The following is a 12913-nucleotide window of genomic DNA, read 5'->3' on the forward strand; positions in this document are numbered from 1 at the left end:
TCAATGCCTGAGAGCCGAGCGCGCGCAGCCTCCGGAGCCGCCCCGCGGGAGCCCGCGGCCCCGGCTGCCCGCACCGCACGGCGGCCAGGTCCCCGCGTGGGCATTGAAGCAGCACCCCCCCCAAACACACACACACCCCTCGCCGCCTTAAAAGGGAACAGGTTCCTTGGCCAGCCGTGGCTGGCGAGCGTCCGGCTGGGCCGGGCTGGCCGCGTTGCGTGGGGTCGGGGTGTGTGCGCGCGGCTCGCAGGCTCTCGGGGTTCGGTGTGGCTTTCTCCCAGGTTGCCTCGGATTAGGCTGTACGGAAAGAATGGAGGCTGCGTCGTGTATTTGCATGTCAGACGGGAGAGGACGAAGAAAACGGTGATGCACGTGAAGGCTGCAGGGGCGGCTTCCTCTTGGCTGGGGTTTGGGCTTGGGGGAGCCCGGGCTGGAACGCTGAGGAGGGAGGAGAATCCAGGACATTTTTTTCCCTTGCTTTCTGCTGACTTCTTGTTAGCCACTTGTACGTGGTGATGTGTAAGACTGTACATTTGTATGTGGGTTTATATTTTTCCATTCTGAAAAAGATTGCATTTTCTTCTGAAAACCGTGTAACGGAAGACCCGAGGTTTTATTTTAAACCGCACGCTGTACCAAACCTTGTAAGCCCTGCCTCAGCTGGGAAGCGTGTTTTAAACCTGCGGTTGGTTCTGCGAGTCTGGCTGTACTGGCTTTCTCCTAAAACAGCAAATCTCTTTAAACTGGGGTCAGTCTCTCATGCTTTAAAAATGTCTGTGACCACATTTCCTTGAATATAAGACCTAAACAAAATAACCATCGTGCGTCTCTGCAAAATCAGGTGACATAAGGATGTTGTGCTATTTTGGCAATAAAGCTCCCTTGATTTTTTTTCCCCTTACATGAAAAGCCAAGTATGTAAAGCAAGTGACAACTACAGTTTGTACTTCAGGAATTTAAGCCACTGCTGTGGTTGCTGTATTCTTCAGACTTGGGGCAGTAAATTTTGGAATACACCTAAGTCCAAATCTCACCTCAGAACGCGTATATAAACAAACCTGGGTCTGCACAGAGTGTTCACAGAATCCCAGACTTCACATCCTTGGGGGTTCGAACGTCTGGCTTCCACACTGGACACCCACCTTCCCTTTTGGGTCCTGTCACCCAGAGGGAAGCTTGAGGAGGCAGGTGACCGGGATTTCAGCAAACGGGCAGGACTGTGGGGTAACCTCAGGCACATTCCCGTGAGCCTCTTTGTGTCTGCCTTGGCATTACTTCATTGTGAGCTGGTTTTCCGCCTTTGCAGAAGCTCTTCTGTGCTATGGTCAGGCCTGCAAGACATTTCTGAGTGCTTGAGGAAGAGACGTTGCCTTTCGTCTGATGCTCTTATTTCTTGACTGGCACACACTCAGATGCCTTTAGGAGACTGAAAGGTACCCAGTCTCAGGTTGGTGGTTTAGTGTCCAGCTGAGTGTGAGGTTCTTGCTGAGCAGAAGGGGAGGGGCCGAGAGCTGTGTCACTCATTCAGCATTTCCCAGGGTGCTCCCTGGGCACCGGAAGTACCTTGTGGGATCCTCGTGCAGTTTCTGCCCAGGAAGGGAGGCTGTTACTTATTCTTTGAGATGTTAGCTAATACTTGGGATGAAAAAGTGCAGGTGCTAATGGAAGGAAATAGTAAATACTAAGACAGATATACCTATAATGAGCTTACAGTAGGCAGCATCTTATATGCAACCTTTTTAAGGGGAGGGTGGGTTGTTGGGGGAGGAGAATCTTGTCTGTTTCCTTTCTGAAATATGGCTCCTTTGAAAATATGAGTGTTGAGAGAAATAGTCTATTGAAACATTTTGAGACCATTTACAAGTTCTCTTCCCCTTGGGAAATGTAAAGGAAATCCACTTGTATCAAGTTGGTCACTCTGGATATAAACAGAGTCTTTGTCACATAAAACCAAATAGAAAATGCAGCAGCTTAGAAACACGAGGCTTTTCACATTTCTTCTTGGTGTTTGCCTAGCCTTTGGTTTAACAACTGCTCATATTATTATACTTCGTTTTCAGTATGAAGGGCTTTTTGTGGTGGGCAAATTACTTGGGTCCAAAGGACAAGATAAACTTCTTCCGAGATGTACTGCATAAAATAACTTCAGTTAGGAAACTCTTCAGTTGAACCCTCCTCAACACATATTCTTGAAAATTATGGGAAAAATTAAAAAAAAAAAAAGGTTAGGGAATGAGAGGCCCTTGGACTTTTCAGACAGACATCTGAATGGCTGTCCTTTGGTCTGGCGTGCCTCTCACACAGTAGGTGCAACAAGCAAAATTGCAGGCTTCTCTAATAGCTTTCTAATGAGACAGCACCATTTCAAACAGTCCTTTCCCCACTAATAAGTAATTACCAGTGTGAAATGTGATTTATAGCAACAGACTTGACATTTAGCCAGGGCTTTTCATATACCTTCAGGATAAACTCCACTTAAGCTCAAGAGGTTGGAACAGGCACATAGAACACTAACGAGGTCTTGGAAAAGGACAGTTAAGATGGAGAATTCTGAAACTTTAAATCTTGAAGACCATGCTTTGTTAGACTGTCTCAGCTCCCAGTTGTGCTACCAAATCTAAAAGAACCCTACGAAGTCACGAGCCTCCTAGCAACCAGTCAGTTCCGAGGCTTTGAGATGCGTCCATTGTTATCTTGAATATTAATTTCCCAGTGGTAGTTTCCGGGCAAAATGGGGGAAATCTTGCCTTTTGTTCAAATCAAGATGAATAATAAAATGTGCATGGTATTATCTAAAGGAGAAAAGAGATTGGACCAAATGAATGTGGCATCATTCTTCTGTGTTTTCTCAAACTGGAAATGACGATATTATTAACTACAGATAAAAGTAAAACTCCCACAAAGAGGGATTCTTTATAATGCTTAGTACTTTCTTTATGAAAACAGGCTCATGTGCCTTCGTGAAATGATTTTCAAGTCCCCAGACCTTTTGATGAAGCTGTTAGAAAATTGTCTGTTAGAGCTGTATCAACTGTTTACCCAAGTGATGGTACTAACTTTTAACTTTTATGGATTTATTTTATGTTGTTTTATTTGAAAGAGAGGGGGAGAGAGAGTGCTCCTGTCTTCTGGCTCACTCCCCACATGTCCACAACAGCTGGGGCTGGGCTGGGATGAATCAGGAGCTAGGAAGTCCATCAGGGTTTCCCACTTGAGAGCCAGGGATCAAATACTTGAGCCATCACCTGCTGTCTCCCAGGGTGCACACTAGCAAGAAGCTGGATTCAGGAGTAGAGTCAGGACTCAAACCCAGGCAGGTACTCCACCAGAGGATGTGGGAGTCTGAACTGCTGCAGCATACGTCCACCCCTGCTACTGACCTGTAATTTTCCTCACTTTCCTGCATCCCTGGTGATAGTGTTTGTCTGTATTCCGTAGACATGTGTAATGCCAATGAAGTTTTGGGAGCATTCTTTTTTGATAAAGATTGGAGAGTGATTTGCCCATTGCACAGGTTCTGCAGAGCATGCTCATCGAGGGCTGAGCTTATGAATGAGAGAGCTACGTCATGGCACATGCGAGTTTGATACTTGTCATTTTCAACGACTTCTTTAAGGAATGAAGCAGATGTTTTTAATACTGTGGTTTTACAGGATTTGAAAAGAAGGCTCAAAGCCCTAAACTGGTATCTTAAAAAATTTTTAAATCAGTTTTGTCTGCCAATTTAATGAATATAATCAGTAGGGAGGAGTAGACAGCATCCTACCTTGATTAATTTGTTGGCTTCATTTTATAGAACCTCATTCTGGGGTGTATTTGACAGTGTGTTCCAGTTCCTTCTGTCCTGTTATTTTCAGAGTTGTGAGTGGTTTCTGGGAGTGGAGGATGGACACTCGGGCTTCTAATCTGGGTCTGCCATGGACCAGCTGTTTCCCTGGCGAGTAACATGAGCTCCCTCCATCTGCATTGAGTCCTCTGATTCCAGAGTGGGGGTCTGCTGTGGCTCTGTCTTGAGCGAGAGCAGGGCTTCTGAACACTCACACAGAAATCGTGAGAAAAAACCTTTGCCATTTTTTACTCATTGGAGTCCTATGCTTCCCTAAGTGGACATAGGACACATTTTGCAATGGAATCCCATTCCCCGTTGTCCTCAACCTCTGCATTCAATGTGTCTCTCTTAGGGCTTGCCCTGATGACCAGTGTGGTGGTGGTGGTGGGAGCCGCGGCGGGTAGGGGGCAGGATGATAGCCTAAAGCCTGGAAAATTCTGATCATATGCAAGTTTTAATAAAGCTCATCCTGTCACCGCCTCCCTGTTTGCACACATCTATTCTCAGCCCAACTGTGTGTTTTTTGTTTTGTTTTAAATATTTGTTTATTTGAAAGGCAGAGTTAAAGAAAGGCAGAGGCAGAGAGAGAGGAAAAGTCTTCCGTCTGCTGGTTCACTCCCCATATGGCTGGGGACAGCCAGATCTGAACCATTCCAGAGCCAGGAGCTTCTTCCAGGTCTCCCATACCTGTGCAGGGGCCCAAGGACTTGGGCCATCTTCTACTGCTTTCCCAGGCCATAGCAGAGAGCTGGATTGGAAGTGGAGCAGCCGGGACTAGAGCACGCACCCATATGGGATGCTGGCACTGCAGGCGGCGGCTTTACCTGCTATGCCACAGCACTGGCCCCTCCAACTGTGTTTTAATTTGAAACTATTGGTGTGGACGCATTTCATCAGGCGAGTGGAAGTGAGGAATATTACGCTCAGTGGTGAATGACTTTATTCTTTATTTCCCAGGAGAGCATGAGTGTGCTTACAAAAGGTCACCTCTCTTGGTATTTCAATATCTTTTACACTCTTGTGTTTTTATTTGGGAAAAAAAAAAAAGGATTGTGAGTATATCGTATAAAAGCCTTCCCATTTTTGCACCTCCAGAGCAATTCTGGCTTCAGTTCCCTGTGCCCCAGAGAGTAAGGACAATTCAGACAGTAGTACGCTCTTTGGTACAGGATTGCTTCTGCTGAGGGCAGCTCCAACCAAGGAGCATGGTTTTCTCCCATCCTTGCTAGTGGGATAATGCGCTAACTTCTGAATTTAGGACAAGCTTCTGTAGCTAAGCCATAGAAACCATGTGATGTTCAGTCTGTAAGGTATAAAGTAGAGGTCTAGTCAAGTCTAAATTAACCTTAGCCACAGTCACACAAGAAAGAAATGACATGGGTAATTTTTTTAAGTAGGTAATAAACTTTCCCTGAAGTAGTAAATCCCCAAACTATTTTTATTTGACATTGGAATGTGCAGCCAGCTGGTCAGAAAATCCTATTGATTTCTACCACCTAGATATTTCTAGAATCTGCCTCTTCCTCTTCCTCCCTACTGTTGAAAGCTTCTGCCCTAATAAGGTATCTTCAAACTGACCCCTCGTCCAGTCTGATCCGCTGGCCCTGTGTCTGGCTTCTGTTTTTGTTAATTTAAAATCTCTCTTAAAGCGGAAGTGGTCCTGCCGCATCCCTTTTCTGTGTTCCTCAGATCCCTGGGTGAAGCTGTGGACCAAGGCTCTTCTGCTGTGAGTTCTCTGTTTCTGCCACCTGTTCTCCCTTCCTCCCTCCGACACCTTGTGCTGCAGGCTCTAGGAAGTTCCTACCAGCAGCCTGCCCTGTTGCCATTGTGGACCTTTAACAAGTGATATGACACTACTTGGAACTAGCTCTCCATCTTTTTAGGTTGGATGGAGCCTCCTTAGCTTCCAGAGCCCACTCACAGATTTTTATTTTATTTATTTGAAAGAGTTACAGAGAGAGGTAGAGACAGAGAGAGGGGTCTTCCATCTGCTGGTTCACTCCCCAGATGGCCGCAATGGCCAGAGCTGCACCGATATGAAGCCAGGAGCTTCCTTCTGGTCTTCCCATGCAGGTTCAGGGGCCCAAGGACTTGGACCATCTTCCACTGCTTTCCCAGGCCATAGCAGAGAGCTGGATTGGAAGAGGAGCAGCCAGGATGCCAGCGCTAGAGGCCAGGGCTTTAATCCGCTGCGCCACAGCGCCAGCCCCACACAGCCTTTTCATTCTGACTTCCTCCAGGCCCTTTCTGTACTGAATCACTCCCGTTATAGCAATGCAGTCACGTGGTGCTGTGCCATGAGGTTACCTGTGCGTCTCCCATGCTGCGCAGGGAGCTCCTCAATGGGAGGACCTGTTTAATTCCCGTCTCTGCCAGCAGCTGCCAAACTTGGCACGTTAGCGGCACTCTGTCAGTGTTTCTTGGGTGAATAACTAAAACAGGACTTCTCGTAAAAGGTTGGATGAAGACGTATCTTGAAGTCTTAAAGGGAGTCACCTTTTTAAAACTGTGCAAGTTTTAAATACAAGGGAACTTCAAAAAGTTGTAGAAGATGGAATTAGGAGATAAGTTTATGTTGGTAAAAACATTTGAAATTGAAATTGTTGCATATGAGAGGACTTCAAAAATGCTTGGAAAATGTATTATGCACAAACTATGTGGAGCCTAAGATTCTACCCTAGAAGGATCTCCTACTGTGATTAATGGACAGGACTAGCGGTCCATTTTAGGAACTGGGGAAATGCTGGAACCAGTTGGGGTCAGGCAGGGTGGTTGATGGTTGATGGGTTGGTGTAACTGGAATGGGAGTCCAGAAAAGGGAAGGATGCTGCTTGCATTGGTTTCCCGGAGGGAGGACTGCTTGGGTCTTACAGGAGTGTGCAGGGTTCGAGATGGAGAAGAGGAAGATTAAGGGAAGGCTGTGGAATCAGTGCGAACCTGGGAGACATGCAGCTGGAAGTGAAAACATGTATGTGAAGTGTGATGTGATGTAACTTCTGCATATGTGATGGTTTGTCCCCTGGAGACTTTTTCCCCACGAAGCTTTGTCCCCAATGTATGAAACTGAGAGGTGGTGGAGTCTGTTGGAGTCGCGGGGGCACCTCCCCTCATGGATGCACTGATGTCTTTCCTGAAACACTGGGTTGGTTCTCACGAGAAGGGATTACTCTCGCTGCAGTGAGAGGTCTTGCAGGGCTGGCTTAGTTTCTAGGACAGTGGGGGAGCCCCTCTTCCATTCGTCTTTAGCACACATGCTCCCCTGCATGCACCTGCTTCCCCTTTCCACCTCTTGCATGAGTGCAGCGTCTTGTGGCCCTCACTAGAAGCCAAGCAGATGCTGGTGCCATGCCTGCGGACCTCTAGAACTGTGAGCTAAAGAAACAGCCTTTTGCACTATTGTGACAGCAACAGAAATTGGACTCGGATAAGAGGTAGCTAGAGATAACATGCAGCTAGCAGTGGAACCTTAGAGTTTAGGAGCTAGTTAGTGAATCATGACTTTGGGAGGGAAACTATGAAAGGGACATTTTAGAAAGAGGCCTGTGGCAGTGCCTTGCAGCCCGGAGGAATGTCACCAACATGTAGAGCCTGAGGCCCAGCTGGGAGCTGGGTGGGGACCAGTGTGGCGATTGAACTAGATGATGAGGGACCACCACAGAATGGTGTTCTATACTGCTGGGCCTTAGGTTCTCACCTGCAAGATTTTTTTTTAACCATGTTCATTCCGCCTGTTATTTACTTAATATTTTTTCCTTAAACTTGACCCATGTTAACATAAATGAATTAAAAAGAAAATTTTATACTTTCTGTGAGATTATGAGTTTTACTTGATAGTGATATTTTTTCTAATCCTCGTTAAAGTGGAATTGTAGTTTTTAAGAAAAAGTGCATTGGGCACAGGGGTTAGATGCTGCGTGGGACACCCGCATCCCATATTGGAGTGCCTGGGTTTGAGTCCCTGCTCTGCTCTCCATTCCAGCTCCCTGCTAATTTGCACACTGAGAAGTAGCTGGTGATTACCAAAATACTTGGGTCTCTGCCTCCCACTTGGGAGATCCGTATTGTTTTCTGGGCTCCTGGCTTCAACCTGGTCCAGCCCTGGCTGTTGCAGGCTTTTGAGGAGTGAACCAGCAGATGTAAGATCTCTATGTTTGTATGTATGTTTATATGTATGTGTCTAACTGTCATCCATCCAGCCATGCCTCTTTCTCTGCCTTTTATGTAAAATGAAATTTTAAAAATTTAAAAAACCAGATGCAACTTAAAATGAATTCACACAGAGCGGTCTCGCAACACAGAGTGGAAACTTGTGGCAGCGGCAGTGAGGGAGAGAGGGAGGATCTGAGAGAATACAGGGACAGGCTGTGCTTTGTGACTGATCGGATTTGAGATGTGAAAGAAAATAAAAAGTTGATTCAGACTTTCTGTAGGAAGAAGGCAGTGCAGGACTCAGAACAGTGGGCCAAGCGGGGCGGGTGCTGAGTCCCCTTGCAGACCTGCGGATGGCTCGTCCGAGCGGGGCTGTGCATCCTTCAGGCACATCAGGGAGCAGTGCGGGTTACAAGGATGGGTTGAGGTGACCCGCGCAGCACTGTTAGGTGAGAACATGAGAACAGCTTAGCTTTTTGTACGGTATGTTCTGCTTCTGGGAGAGGAACAGATGATTTGGTTATTTCTGTTCCCAGCAGATGGAGGGTCAGTTGGATTCCATTGACTGCATCCTCCTTAGGTTTCAGAAAACCTGGGAAATGCAGCTTAGGTTTGCCTGGAGTCTGCTCTCCTCTTCCTAAGTGTAAAGTGCTTTTTAATTCTTGGATTTGTCTTACGAATGTTTGCCTTTACTCAGAAGCTGTTGTATTGTTGAGAACAGGATGTGTTTTTGATATCGATAGTTGGGTTTAAAAAGAGTTAGAACTATGCAAGTAGCAGCAGAAAAGACTAGGCCAGCTGTGTAAATCATGTGTATTTCAAACATCTGTCATATACTTATTCAGTTGAAAATTATGGCTTAGGTAACGCATATACAAAGTTAAAAACTCCATTTATCTTTCTACTTTAATCCTCGACGGCCCCTCCAGGCCACGTTTTCTCTTTTTGAAGATAAAAGAAAGATGCTTGGCAGGTGCCCGTGGGCGTCAGGAGTAACAGGACTTAGGTCTGCCCCTCCCCTTGATGGCCGTGGTTTCAGAGGGAGGAACTTTCTAGCTTTGCAGTTAACACCCCCACCTTGCCCCTGCTGCAAATTCCTGTCTGGTTGGCTCCTCCAGGAGAGCTAATTTTGCTTTGGGCATATCCTCCTTTGACTTTGAAATTGTCTCATTATTAGATAAAGTGAAGGCCCCCATGGCAACTGAGGTGCACTGGATTGCTGGTCGTGTTTTGGCTGCCCAGCCTCTGAACCTCCTCCGTATGTCTGTGCAGTTCTCCACTGTTACGTGTGGAATGTTTCCCCGAAAGATGCATTCAAACTCTCCTCTTTCATACCTGTGAATATGGTCCTACTTGGAGGAGGGTTTTCCTGTGAATACGATCCTACTTGGAAAGAGCGTCTTTGCAGATGAAATCAAGTTAACTCGCCATCGGGAGGAGGATGGGCTCTAAATCCAACATGACTGGTGTCTTTACAAGCAGAAGAGAGACACAGGCAGAGGCGAGAGGGCCATGAGACAGAGGAAGGCCCAGCCGGGGGTGTTGTGTATAAGGCCAGGAAGGCTAAGGATTGCTGGCAACTTGCAGAAGCTAGGAGAGAGCCGTGGGATGGATTCTGCCTCCGAGCTCACGGAGAGAAACAGTCCTGCTGAGCTGGCTGGGGGTTGGGTTCCCAACTTGAGGCTTCGGGGACTGCAGGGGGATGCATTTCTGTCGTCAGCCAGCTGCTTGTGGTGCTTGTACACCTACCTTGGCAGCCATGGTGCGAAGCAGAACTTGTCTCTGTAGATGCTGATGTTGCCATGGAATTTCCTGACCTTCCTGACCTCAAGGGCAAGGGCCAGGGGCCTGGCTTTTGCTGGTTACGTACTCCTTTGTGCATGCTGACTCTGGCCCCAGGAGGGCAAGCTGGTGGAGACTGGGAGACCTGGGTCCTGGAAGCAGAGGTTGCAGCAAGACGGCACTCCTGGGGGCCCGTGGTGGCAGCCAACCGGAGTTGACCCACATGGCAGTGCTGGCGATGCCAGCTGCAGGCGTGTGCTTGGTGGTGGCTGCCTGGGAGTTCTCACCGATGAGGCTCTGGCTGCAGAGTTCCAAGCCTGGGTCTCCAGCCCTCTCTGGAATCCCGTGAGTTCCCTGTATTTTACTTATTTTTAAAGGTTTATTTACTTATGCATTTGAAAGAGTGACAGAGAGTTGGGGGGGGGGGAGGAATTCTTCCATCTACTGGTTCATTCCTCAAATGGCCATAACAGCCAGATCCAGGCCATCTGGGTTTCCCACATGGGTGGCAGGGGCCATCTTCTCCTCGCTTACCAAGCACATGAGCAGGGAAGTGGATCAGATACAGTGTAGCTGATACTCAAACCGGCACTCTGGCAGGGCATGCTGGTAGCACAAGTGGTGGTTTAACCTGCTTCACCCCAGTGCTGGCCCTGCTCCATGTGTTGTAGGCCGTTCATTTTCTGAGGCTGTGTAGTATAGTGATTCGGAGCAAGGTGAGGGCCCGCTGGCCTGGCCTCGTCCTTCAGTCTTTCTGTTCCTGGCTAAGCAAACATGGATCCATTACTGCACTTTCTCAGGACCTCAGTGACCTTCCCTGTAAAATGGGAATAGCAATGATACTTAGCCATTAGGGTTTGGGTGAATTAGGTGAATTAATATGCGTAAAGGACTTAGAACCAAAGTTGAGCTATTGGAAGCTTTGTCTTACTAGTACTGGTGATTATTATTGTTACTAGAAGAGCCAGTGTTAGTCTCTGTTGCATATGACTGAGACTTCCAGTGCACACGTACAGCATCTTAGCAGGATCCCTGCAACACAGCTGATGTACAGTGTGGATAAGTACCGCTTGTATGTCCCGAAGAAGTGCCGCTGAGCTTTGCTCTGCAGGCCCGTTGCCTTCACTCTGTAACATGCTTCCAGAGCCCTTGCATTTTTCTCTCTCTAGTACTATTCCATTTCCCTCTCCTTTGTATCCAGCTGCTTCCTGCGTGTTTCACGCTGAATTCCCTAATTGCTGGCTGAGCTGCTGCTTCTCACCTTCTCCGTGTTCCCACGGTACCTCCGGCACGCCTCTGTCGTCATCTTCTTGGCCGACCCTCCTCCTAGAGTGTCTTTGATGACGTGGCTCATGACTCCTTTGGCTGTAAATCCCCAGGGTGTAGCTAGTGCCAGGTGTGTTGCAGCTACATGGTTGGAGTATGAATATATGAGGTTACTTTAGAAAGTTCATGGGAAAATGGACATAAGCAGTTTATTTTGGTACAAAAAGTTTTGAAATCCATGCACATGAACATGTAAAGTGTCCTCATAGGCACGGGTTTCATTTTTCTTTTGCACAAAAATGTGTTTGTATTTTACCCCCATTTTTTATCTGCTTTTTGTCCGGCGCAGATGCAGGGGACACAGGATCTCGCCGACACTCCCAGTAGTTCCGCTTCCTTCTTTCCTGAATGCAGCAAACATCTAAAACGAAAGATGCCATTAGATGACACGCTAGTGCTTGCAGTTAGAGTCAGGCTGCCTGTTAACCCCGTGACCTCATTTGAATTTTCTTTTCAGTTGGTGTTCAGATAATGGAGAGAAGTATTCAGACACATCTTCCCCAACTTGCTAGCTCAATGGACAATGGGCAGATATCGATAAACTTTTTAAAAGGCTGTGTGGCCCAGAGGGGCAGCGTGGTGAGGTTGTTGACGATGGCAGGTGGAGTTTTCCTCCTTGGGAAACAGTGCCTGCTGCTTTATTTTCATCAGATGCTTTTGTCTGGCAGTGGTGCATTGTGGCTTAGGGCTTGGAAATCAGATGGTTGTGTGTTGGTGATCTGGTACCCACTTGCTGGCTGTGTAATTTTGACGGTCTGTGTGATCCATATATCCTCTGTTTTCTTATCTGTAAGATGAGAATAGAATACTATCTAATGTGTAGTTGTTATGTGGGTTAAATGAGCACATGCATATGAAATAGTGTAATGCCTAGCACTCAGTAAAAACTTAATTCATCTTTGCTACTCCATTATTAATTCTTTTGGAACGTAACTGCAGAATTGACTCCTTACTAAATGTTTTATGTCTAAGAAAGCAGAAGAAGGGAGCCAGCGGGTCAAATAGAGTTCAAAGCTGCTGTAACTCAGATTCTTGGCCTAATACTTGGTACTCATTTAATCAGAAATCAAATATTCTATTTCTTATTGATTTTGGTGCGTGATCCAAGAAAATCCACAGAATTATTCATTTATCTAAGTGTGTTCTCTTGTCCTTGAATTTTCAACTTAGGAAAACTGGTAGAGAATCACTATGTATTCGATATTTCTGCGGAATATAAATCTAATGGAATTTGGCCTCACATAGAATAGGAGTAAAATTGACATTTTGAGATTTGATGATTATTTATAGCTCTTGTCTCTGCTGTTGAGGAACAGTGTTTTTTCCTTCCTGCTATTCATTGAACTCTTAGTACAGAGTTAAATTTATGCATATAATGTAAACTGAAAGTAGATCATTGTAAAAATTAAGAAAGGGAAGAGGGGAGAAAGGAGGAGGCAGGGTGAGCGCGTGGGCAGGAGGGAGGGTAGCGTGGGAAGTAGCACCATGTTCCTAAATCTATATATGTGAATTTGTATACGAATTGGGCCAAACCATACCCCACATCTTCGGGCACAATTTAATCTGAGATCCTTTTCAGTTGAAGGTAAAAAAAACCCAAAAAACAAAAACCGCCTCTTCTGAGCTGGGTGTTGCACTATGTTGGCATGTGCAGTTAAAACAAGTCTTCCCCAAAACACAGTCCGGGAGAGGACAGTTGGGAAACAGGGGCCATCCTTCAAGGCCAGTTCTGACAGCTGAGTCCGGTGTGCTCTGCCCCCCCCCTCCCCAGTGCATTTTTCTCCTTTGCGGAGCTTCAGGAAGTCAGGATGGTCCCCGTGGGATCTC

The 12913-nt window shown here is 46.7% G+C and overlaps 1 protein-coding gene across 5 annotated transcripts in view; it reads left to right on the forward strand.

The window, feature by feature from the left end:
• STOX2 (storkhead box 2) overlaps nucleotides 1-12913 on the forward strand; it is a 255624-nt gene that overhangs the window by 140811 nt on the left and 101900 nt on the right. The gene's annotated exons all lie outside the window — the stretch shown is intronic.

The sequence above is a fragment of the Oryctolagus cuniculus genome, chromosome 2 (assembly GCF_051225735.1).
Source record: "Oryctolagus cuniculus isolate XC-2025 breed Fujian yellow rabbit chromosome 2, ASM5122573v1, whole genome shotgun sequence".
NCBI lineage: Eukaryota > Metazoa > Chordata > Mammalia > Lagomorpha > Leporidae > Oryctolagus > Oryctolagus cuniculus.